This window comes from Mus musculus, chromosome 15, assembly GCF_000001635.26.
Source record: "Mus musculus strain C57BL/6J chromosome 15, GRCm38.p6 C57BL/6J".
NCBI classification, from domain to species: Eukaryota; Metazoa; Chordata; class Mammalia; order Rodentia; family Muridae; genus Mus; species Mus musculus.
In genome coordinates, this window is record NC_000081.6 from 58,074,740 (window position 1) to 58,085,180 (window position 10,441).

The 10,441-nt window shown below is 46.3% G+C and overlaps 1 protein-coding gene across 2 annotated transcripts in view; it reads right to left on the bottom strand.

Annotated features, from left to right (window-relative positions):
• Positions 1-1,769, bottom strand: part of Zhx1 (zinc fingers and homeoboxes 1) — a 29,506-nt gene extending 27,737 nt beyond the window's left edge. For both annotated transcript variants that reach the window (NM_009572.4, NM_001042438.2), the window contains exon 1: positions 1,418-1,769. The gene's annotated coding sequence lies outside the window, so the exon portion shown is untranslated. The remainder of the gene's footprint in view (positions 1-1,417) is intronic.
• Positions 1,770-10,441: the final 8,672 nt, after the last annotated feature.

A 10,441-nucleotide genomic window follows, 5' to 3' on the forward strand; every position in this document is an offset into this window, starting at 1 on the left:
GTAGCCTTGTTTGAACAAACTTCTATTAATCCCCACTGCCAGTTTGAAATAATGACTTTTTCAAGGCATTTTAAAAAGAAACAGGTAATTACTACTGCATACAAATTAAAGTGTTAGGACAAAGACTTCTGAAATACAATGACCAGCACCACAAATAGAAAGGTGTACTTGTGTACCCCACAATACACAGTCTTTTCCTGGGGAAGGAGTGGTCCTTCCGGATTTTCATTTGCCATAATATTAATCTCCGAGAGAATTGCTTCTTCGAATTGCATGGAATCCCACCCTAAAAATGTCACAACTTCTCAATCGGCCTTTCTCATAATTTCCTCCTAAATTTTATCTCTTCTTGGTTTGTTTTGGTCTTGTCTTTTAGAGAAGGGTTAGTGACAGAAAAGTACTGTGAGCATTCCTACTTTATCTATGCTTCTTCTCTACATTCAGTTTTCCAATTGCTTTGCCCAGAGTAAGCTAAGGATAGCAAACAGAATCTTATTCTTCCGTTTGGTTCGTTTCTTACTGGTACCTTTGGAGTACCGAAACAAAGAATTCTAAGTCCCTCTCTTGGAACTTCGGTGTAAATACACAAGAAATGAGTCAGGGCTCGGCTTTCCTGCCATCAGACCCCAGTCCTTTTTATTCCCTCCTAGCCAATTCCCTTTAAGCCCCAAGGCTTGGAGTTTCCTCTGGTCCATCGCTCTCCCAAGTCTGCACTCCCGCTCCACTACCTAAGCAGAGACAAGTGTGTTTCCACCCTCTTTAATGAACTTCTCCCCTAAAAGCCTGCTCTTCCTCAAAATATACTTCGCACTATACTTCTTGGGGATGCAACTCCTGAGTCTTCTCTGCTGAGGTTTCCCGTTGCTCCGACCCCAAAGCCAGTGCGCTACAGTCCAGCCGGAGATCCTTGGCTGACTCTTCAGAGGGGGGCTGCGCCGTGTCCCCACGAGGTGGCCTCACGCCTCCGGAGGCCCAACGCTGGAGATCTTCCCCAGGACCCGCACGGTAGTTAGGGTCCGCTGTCCCAGAGACGTCCTTCCCCCCAGGGAGACCGGCTCCCCATCCCCTCTGCGCCCCCAAGTTACTCAGTGCTCTCCCAACCAAGGCGCTGGGGCTTTCCCTCCAAACCCTCCACCCAGAGCTCCGTCCTCGCTCTGACAACCCCCGAGAGAATCCGGGAGCTGCGACTCCGTCCGCCCCGCCGCGGGGCAGGCCCAGTTCCCCCCGGGTCCGATCTTGCGTGCCCCAGCACCGTGGGCTGGGTCCCGAAGAGGGGGGGGGTGTCTGTGTCCCGCTGCTGCCCCGTCCCGTGTCGCGCCAGCGCCCGCGCCTCTCGGCTTCCCTACCCGCCGCGAGTTCCTGCTCGGGTTCCACCCGCAACCGCGAGGCCCAGTCCCCAGCCCGCTCGCGCAGCTACCTGCAGGGGCCGCCTCGCCTCAGCGCCTCGCCGCCGCCATCTTGCATTTCAGAGCGACTGCACTTTTCAGGGAGTCAACTCTGACCCGTGAACCCTAACCCCGGAACCACTCGGAGGGCCCTCGCGCGAGGGGGCCCCCCACGGAGCTCTGCAGCCCGGCAGAAGCGCCGAGAGGCCAGGCCAGGGTGCGAGAGAGACTCCGCTCCCTGAACCCACAAGGGCCGCGAGGAGGAGCCAGCCGAGGCGGGGACGAGCCGGGCACCCCACTCGAGGACTCCGCCGCTCCTCTGGGATGCGACCCAGGCCGCTCCTCTAGAACCGGGCGCTGCGGGAGGTGTGCGCCGCCCCGCCCTCTGTCAGGGAGAGTCACGCCCCCTGTCAGGAGGGGGCCACGCCTCTGTCACTAGAAGCCACGCCCCGTCGCGAGAAGCTCCTCCTCCAGGGCCTGCGAGGCTCCGCCCCGTTCAAGCGATTGCTCGGCCAGCGGTCGTCAGAAGTCGGACCCCGCCTCCCGCGACCTCGGTCGCTTTCTTCCCTTGAAACTGCCTAGGTCCTCCGAAACCAACCCCATCTCTCCCGGAGCCGGCGTCCTAAGGCCCCGCCCCTCCCTAAGCCACGCCCACTGTCACTCTCGGCTCCTCCTTGGCAGCGCCCTCTGGATGCCAGCCGCGCCCCCACCCGCTGTCAACAGTCCCGCGCTCCTGTCAGCCGCTGCTCCGCCTCTTCCTAGCCCGAGTCCAGCAGGAGCCCCGTAGTTCCAGCTTTGGACGGGAAAAGTTAAGTGTGGCCCCACTTGGAGCCTCCCGCCTCTGCTTCCTGCTGCCGTCCCTCTTTCCCCGGAGAGCCACTGACTGAAGCCGAGCTCTCCGCAGTGGGCACCAGCCCCGCAGCGCGGCCAGCCGAGGACCTCAGCGTCTTCCCCACCTCTGCCCTTCAGCCCTCTCGTCATTGTTCCATTGAATATAACAAACGAGGGCGAAAGGAAACCACTCCGAGTGTTCGCTCCTGTACTCGCCGCTCCGGACGGACGTAAGAGAACTCTTTGGCGCCTGGATGTTTAGTCCCCACCCCCATTCCAGTCATGGACCCTTTTGTGTTTTGATAGCAGAGCTCCACCAAGCCACACCAGCCCGAAAATTTGCACTCTGCATTTACATGAAGGGAAGACCTGGCTGCTGATATCAACGTGCACAATATTTAGTTGCATCCTAAAATTCTAAAACTTGTGTATGCTGAGGCTTAATGGTCTCACCAGCAGAGGAACCCAACCCTGTCCCACTCTCGGCCCATTCTTAAAACAAAAATTAATAGCGCTCAAGCCCCTTGAAACTAAATTCAGAATGCAAACTACTTATACAAAGAATTTAAGAAATCAGTGTAGTTTTTAATAGAAAGTGGTTTAATGGAAAGTATTTATAATACAGTACTAACATCAGTAAAATAAAACAATGCATTCTCCACAATGTATTTAATACACAATGTGTTTAAATACACAATGTATTTATGTATCCCTCATAAGAAAAATACAAGACAAAAAGTTACACACACACACACCAGTTTATGCTCACCCCAAAGACAGTTCCAGGTCCACTGAGAATCCCAGTTTAGGATTTAACTCTGAACAAAGAAAATATTTTAAATTCAGATATTCAACCTTTTGTTCATGCATTCAACCATTTGCTTTTTGAGGACCACATGTGCCGGACACTAAAGGAGATGTAAAACTGAGTAAGGCCATCCTGTTGTCCGTTGGTATCTAAAAGGGATTGTTCTGGAACCCTCCATGATACCCAAATAGAGTGTTGTTCAAGTCCCTTAAATAAACTGGTATGGAATTTGCATATAATCTGTGCACATGCCCCGATGGAATTTACCTCATCTCTATTAGGATGATGTAGACACCAGGCAAAGAGCTGCTGTACTGTAACTGTTTAACATACCGAGACAAGAAAAAAAGTTGACTCGTTCAGCAGAGATGCATGATTTTTTTTTTCCTGAACATTTTGATCCACAGTTGGTTGAATCATAGATGTGGAAGCCATGGATCCGGAAGGCTCTGTTCTGTCTTCCAGGATCTTACAGACTAGATGCTAGGCAAAAACACATGCTCATAGAATACATCAAAGTGAAAATTGAGGAGAATCTGAAGTGGCTGAGGCATATGGACTTCGCTTTCTAGCTCTCTCTCTCTCTCTCTCTCTCTGTTTCCCTTTTCTTATTCCTCCTTTTTAGCACTAGTTTATAGTCTTATCCCTCTCTCTCTAAAGCAGCCAGCCTGTTTCACTCCCCAAAGCCTCCCAATTTAAGGTCACTCCCACAGGGCATTTCTGTCCAGGAAAACAATTTCAATAGCACAGTGCTGGGAACAGTATCCCTGGCTGAAGTGCTGCCAATTATCTGGCATCCTTGCACAAAGCAAGACTGTTACCAGCACTTGAGAGAGAGAGAGAGAGAGAGAGAGAGAGAGAGAGAGAGAGAGAGAGAGAACGTTGCAGACTTAAGCAATATGCATATATGTTTCCCATAGCAGATTGTGCCAGCCCACATAAATCTGTTTAGAGACCACGCTTACAGGGTAACTTGTTTCTATTAAAATAAACTCATTTATAAAAATTGTAAATATGACTGATTTTAACAGCTGCGCAGCTCCAGAAGTGAGTTTTAACCGCGGATTGGCACAGTGAGAAGCCTAGAGTTTTTATGCACAAACTTGGCGGCTTGTCATCCCCAGACGAGCATGACAAGACTTCAGCCCTGTTAGAGATGAGAAGTCGTTCAGTAGGGTTCTAAAAAGCACAGCGCTTTTGCTCTTCAGAGCCCACCCCACCTTTGGAACACTGAAGAGAGTGTTGGGAGAAAATGAAGCCCTTGGAATAAAAAGTGGTAAACGCCAGCCTGGTCTGAGGAACAGACTTCCAGCAGCTCTGTTTGTAGGCACGTCCCTCTGTTGTTCTTTTTCTTCTTTCTACCCTTGGGGGGGGGCAGTTTTTAAAACATGATACCATAAAACAGACCAAAAATACATCAAACTAAGACACTTTAAACATTTGACTATAGTTAGGGGAGCTTGAGAAATATGCCCTAATGGAAAGGTCCCACAATTCTCTGATGGCTAGTTCAGAGGGTGAACAACAACAACAAAAGATGATCATTCTAAATGTTGTTCCCCCAAACAAGCTTTCAAAGTCAGCTTTAGGACAAGTCCTTTCCTGTTCCTCTAACTGCACGTTCCATGTAAATAATAAACGTATGGTAATGGCTGGAGAAATGAGTACTGTGCTCCTCCTGACAGTTATAAAAATCCTCCCCCTGCCCCACTCCTTTCTCTAGCACAGAAGTATAGCTGGGAACCCAGGACAAGAAAATCTAACTTCTGCATATGGAGTTGAAGAGTAACATATTGTTAGGCTTTATAACTGAATCATGGTGCCACCTAGGTTGGTCTACCTATTAGGGTATAAATTTATTTCTACAAAAAAAAAAAAAAGTCTACACTAAACAGTCTGGAAAACACAAAACAGCAGTGTGTGTGTGTGTGTGTGTGTGTGTGTGTGTGTGTGTGTGTGTGTGTTTATCTCACTATGTAGCACAGCTGTCCTTGAACTCACTTTGTAAACTAGGCTGGCCTTGAGCTCACAGAGATGCAGCTGCTTCTGTCTCCTGAGTGCTGGAATTAAATGTGTATGCTACTACCCCTTGTTTCAAAAAGAATGACTTTTTAAAAAACATTATAGGCCTGGAGAGATGGCTCAGCAGTTAAGAGCACTGTCTGCTCTTCCAGAAGATCCTGAGTTCAATTCCCAGCAACCACATGGTGGCTCACAACCATCTGTAATAGAATCTGATGCCCCCTTCTGGCGTGTCTGAAGACAGCTGCAGTATACTCATATACATAAAATAAATAAGTCTTTAAAAATAAAAGGGCATTATAATAATACACATGAGAGCAAGAAAAAGAAGAAAGAAACTGCACTCCACATCACTTAATATGGTATTAAATCTCCTTTCTTAGCCAACTAATAATTTTTAATTTATTTATTCACTTAATTTACAACCCAATATTAGCCCTTCTTCTCCCCTCACACAAGTCCTCCCCCTATCCTACATTCCTCTCTGGGTGTCACCCCCTCATTCCCACTCTCTCACTCCCCAACCCCTGGTGCATCCTCTTCCACTGAGGCTAGACAAGGTGGACCATTTAGGGGAATGGGATCCACAGGCAGGCAGGCAGGCAGGCAACAGGTTGTGAGCCACCATGTAGTTGCCGGGAATTGAACTCAGGACCTTCGGAAGAACAGTCAGTGCTCTTAACCACTGAGCCATCTCTCCAGCCCCTGGGTCAAAGGTTTTATGTTGGATTGCTGTCCTTATTCTTTCACTGGGAGTCCCAGGATCCCAGGATCCCTATCTCTTACTTCTAGGAGTTTCAGCTAGAGTCATCTCCATAGACCTTTTGGGGGCCTCTCCCTATCACAGGTCTCTGGCACAATCCTGAACCATAAAAGAACCTCTGGAGGCCAACTGCTAATTTAAGGTCAAGAACTAAGCTTTCTTCCTGCCTTCCTGCAGTATATTCTTTTTAATCAAAAATTTTAGAGCTAGGCCATGGTAGCCCATGCCTGTGATTCCAGCCTGGTCTCCAGAGTAAGGACCAGCCTGCACTCTGTCTTTAAAAGAAAATATTTAAAGGTTAGGACACAGATAGCAGACAATTAGGAAAGCAATATGTAAGCTAGGAAATACAACGTTTCACTGTCTCACAGTCTTAGCAGAAGATGCTAATTAGCAGTCATTAAACTTTAGCATGCATGAATATTACTAGAGTACTTTACTTAAAAATAGGTGGTCAGGTCCATCCCACTCCTGGTAGGAAATGCAAATTTAGTGGCTATCAGATGCAGTTGTGAATCTGCTTTGGACATGCAGCTGTGGCAACTTTTACATAATTGAACTTAAGGCTTTGTGTTAACAAATATTGGCCTAGGGGCTAAAGAGATAAGATAGCATAGTGATTAAGAGCACTGAAGAATGAAGGCTCTGAGCTTCATTCTCAGCACCCATGTGGTGGCTCAAAACCATCTGTGACTCCAGATCCTGGGGATCCGATGCCTTCTTCTGGCCTCCACGGGCACCAGGCAGACCCATGACATTACAGATATCATGCAGGCAAAAACACTCATACACATAAAGTAACAACAGCAATAATAATATTAAAGAAAGATCGATCTAAATGCCCATGATTAATTGAACAGTTACTGTGTTCTTGTAGAACTATCTGAAGAATACACAATACAAAAAGGCACTGTCTCTGAGTAGAAAAATCCATTCCTAAAACTGTCAAGAGACATGGGGGTCAACATGGGAAAGGAAATTCAGCTTGTTGCTAAAACCTTTCAGCTATATAGGCTTGCATCTCCCATGAAATCTCACAGCTTGATAAACTCTGGATGTTTTTGATGTGTTTTCTCACTATAAGCTCCCGATGTCTATGAGGTAGATGGTGCTATTTGCAGTCAGCATATGTAGAAGCTGATGTTTGGAGATATTAACATGCTGAAAGTAAACAAGCTTAGATTTAAACCCATCCTGACCAGTCCTACAACCTATTGCTGTCTACACTGTTCCTAAGAAGGCAGAGGCTGCATTTCTCAAGTATAGTATGCACAGGATCTAAAGAAATTCATGGGTATTAAAGTCAAAATGGTTACTGTACAAGTCCCCATACACTCTGCCACTTGCTAACTACATCCAAGAGTTGTTGCATACCGAACTCACCAAATCAAACAGCTGAAAAGACCAAGCACGGGGTGAGGGAGATGGCTTAGGGGTGGAGTGCTTGTCTAGAATGCAGAAGACCCGCAGTTTGGTTCTAGCACTACACAGAAAATACAAAAAGTTCCTTAACTCAGTAGACTGAAGGACAACTGTGTGGCTCTGCTTACTTGGACTGGCGTTTGAGTGATCTCTGTTGGACTTGCTCGTGTGTCTGTAGTTAGCAGGTAGGTTGTCTGAGGGGCTGTTTGGTCCAAGAGAACATTTGATGATTTGAAGCTACATCTAGAATAACCCCAGAAGTTATACCAGTAATTGTCACAGGTATATGTCTAGCTACATATCTCATCGTCTAGTAGTATAGCCCAGTCTCATTCCCATGTAGCCATAGGGGCCCAAATAAGCAAGAAGCAGGGCTCAGAGTCTCTTGAATGTCACTTATGCCATATTCTACTGGCTCTCACCTGTCACAGAGCAGCCTAGATTTCAGCTCTTACTGGGAACAGCTGCATAGCCACAGTGCCAGAATGAGGCCCTACTTCTCTCCGTCATACCAGCAGACTGACCACACTCCAGCTCCAAGTCAGACATCTTCACTTGCCTATGTTTATTTGCATGCATGAGTAAGATTAAGATAATGGTACAACTGATCTATTGATCCTGTCTTGAAGGGTTGGTGGTTTGTGCAAGGGGTCTGGCTCATCCTAACTTCTCAGAAAGCATCAGTTATGCTGATGCCAATGCCCTCTGAGGCCTTTCCACTTGACAGTCTTGGGGATCTGCTAGGACAAGAGAAATATATGTCTAGTATATACGTTTTCCCTTGGGAAAGGATGCTGACCCTGATGCCCTTGCTCTTGATTTCCTTCCCGTCGATGGTCCTGTAGGTTTGAGAAAAGAACATCCAAGTGAGCTAGCTCAATTCCGGGGCCAAAGCTCTGTGCATGCCCACTCTAATCGCACCTCTCCTAAGCCCTTTTAAGACTCCTCTCCAAGCCTGGCAAAGTGGCACACACCTTCAATGCCAGCACTTGGGAGGCACAGACCAGTGGGCCACTGAGTTCAAGGCTAGCCTGGTCTACAAAGCAAGTTCCAGGACAGCCAGGGCTACACAGAGAAGCCCTGTCTCAAACAAACAAACAAACAAATTCCTCCAGACGGCTGTGCTATCTTCCCAGCCGTTCTTGCTGAAATTCTTGCTGAGCAAGCATGAAAGAACTCAAATAAAAGCATAGTGTGGTGTCACACACACCTGTAACTCTAGCACTTGGTGGGGTAGAGGGCAGAGGACATAGACTGACTCTGTGGCCAGCAAGTCTAGCCAATCAGACAGCTCTGGTCTCAGTGACTCTGTCTCACAAAACAACGTGGAGTACAATGGAAGACACTCATTCTTGACCTCTGACCTCCACATGCATGTGTAAAACAAAACCCCTCTAGTAGATCAGTGGTTCTCAACCTGTGAGTTGTGACCCCTTTGGGGATGGAGGGAGTCAAAAGATCCTTTCACAGTGGTTTCATATCAGATATTTACATTGTGATTCATAGCAGCAGCAGCAAAATATAGCTACAAAGTAGCAACAAAATAATTTTATGGTTGGGAGTTGCCACAACCTGAGGAACTGTTTAAAGAGTTGCACCATCAGGAAGGCTGAGAACCATTGGTTTAGAACGTGGCTCAGTGTTGTGACTTGTTTATCATGTTTCCTTTCCCTAAAAAAGCTTGCTCCCTCGTTGGTGGCACTATTGAGAGGCAATTAGATCAAGGCAGCATTAAATTCATTGATGAATTAATCTGTTGAGAAATGCATAGCCGAATGGGCTATGAAAAGGAGGAGTCCAGTCACTAGGACAAGTCTTCAAAGGACATATCTGACTGCTGTCTCCCTGGCTTCCTAGCTGCCATGAAGTAAACAGCCTCATCTGCTATATTCTTTCTTTTACTCTGTCCACCATAATACACTCATTTGATTGATGCCTTACAGCAGACCCAAACACATTAGAGATGCTGAGCATGGACTGAGCCAAAATAAATCTTTCTTCTTTTACATTGTCTCAGGTATTTGGTCACAGCAGCTAAAAAAAAAAAAAAAAAGTGACTAACACAGTCAAAATTCCTAAGAAGCAAAATAGAATTTGGAGTTGGGACATGTACTACTTATCAACAATAAACAGAGAGCCACACTAAATAGCATGTTTCCCAATTTCAGATTCTAATGAGAGAACCTGTATGTTCTAGTCCATCTTTAAGGTCATTAGAAAAAAAAATCCAATGTTATTTAGAGTTCCTCCAATTTATTACCTAGGAATTTCATGATTTTATGTTTTAAATTTGTACCTATAATCTATTTTGAGTTGAATTTTGTTTATTTGGTTGATTGATTGATTTTGTTTATTGTTTTTTGACACAGAGTTTCACTGTGTAGCCCTGGCTATCCTGGAACTCATTATATAGACCAGGCTGGCCTTGGAACGCATGTAGATCTATCTGCCTCTGCCTCCCAAGTGCTGAGACTAAAGATGTGTGCCACCACCACCCAGCTTGACACATCAATTATTGACAATTTTTAAGAACAAAGTTCACATATACCAATAATTGCTACATGTGAAGTTCTCTGTCCTAGTAAATAAACATGATGTGAATACATTACCTCTGTTTGTTACGACAGTTCCAACTGCACTTCTGTAACAAGCCTTGAACCCACAAGCCTAGCTAATCATCTATTTCTCACCCATCAAAGACTCTTAGAGCAGCAGGAGACTCCAGTTCTGCCCCCTTCCAAGTATAGCTCAGGCATCCAGGCTGTTGCCTTTTTGCCCATATACAGAAAAGGCAGTGTGGTGACGTGAATAAAAAATGTCTCCCTTAATCTCTGGCGTTGAATACGTAGTCTCTATTTGATTGGCATTGTTTGGGTGGGTTTAGGAGGTGTAGCCTTGCTGGAAGAAGTATGTCAAAGCCTTGCCTACCACCAGTTTGAGCTCTCTGCTTGGTATTTTTGGTTCAAGATGTGAACCCTGAACTGTTTCAGCTGCCATTAACGCTGCTTGCTGCCAGCATCCCTATCATGATGGAATCCTAATCAATCTGGAACCAAAAGCCAAATAAAGGCTTCCTCCTGTAAGTTGCCTTGGATATCATAGCAACAGAACAGTAATAACACAGGTGGGGACCAGGTGAGCATCTGAAGACTAAATGTCTCTATCTGCTATCTGGCCAATAGGGCATCACTTTTGGATACTGTGTCCAAC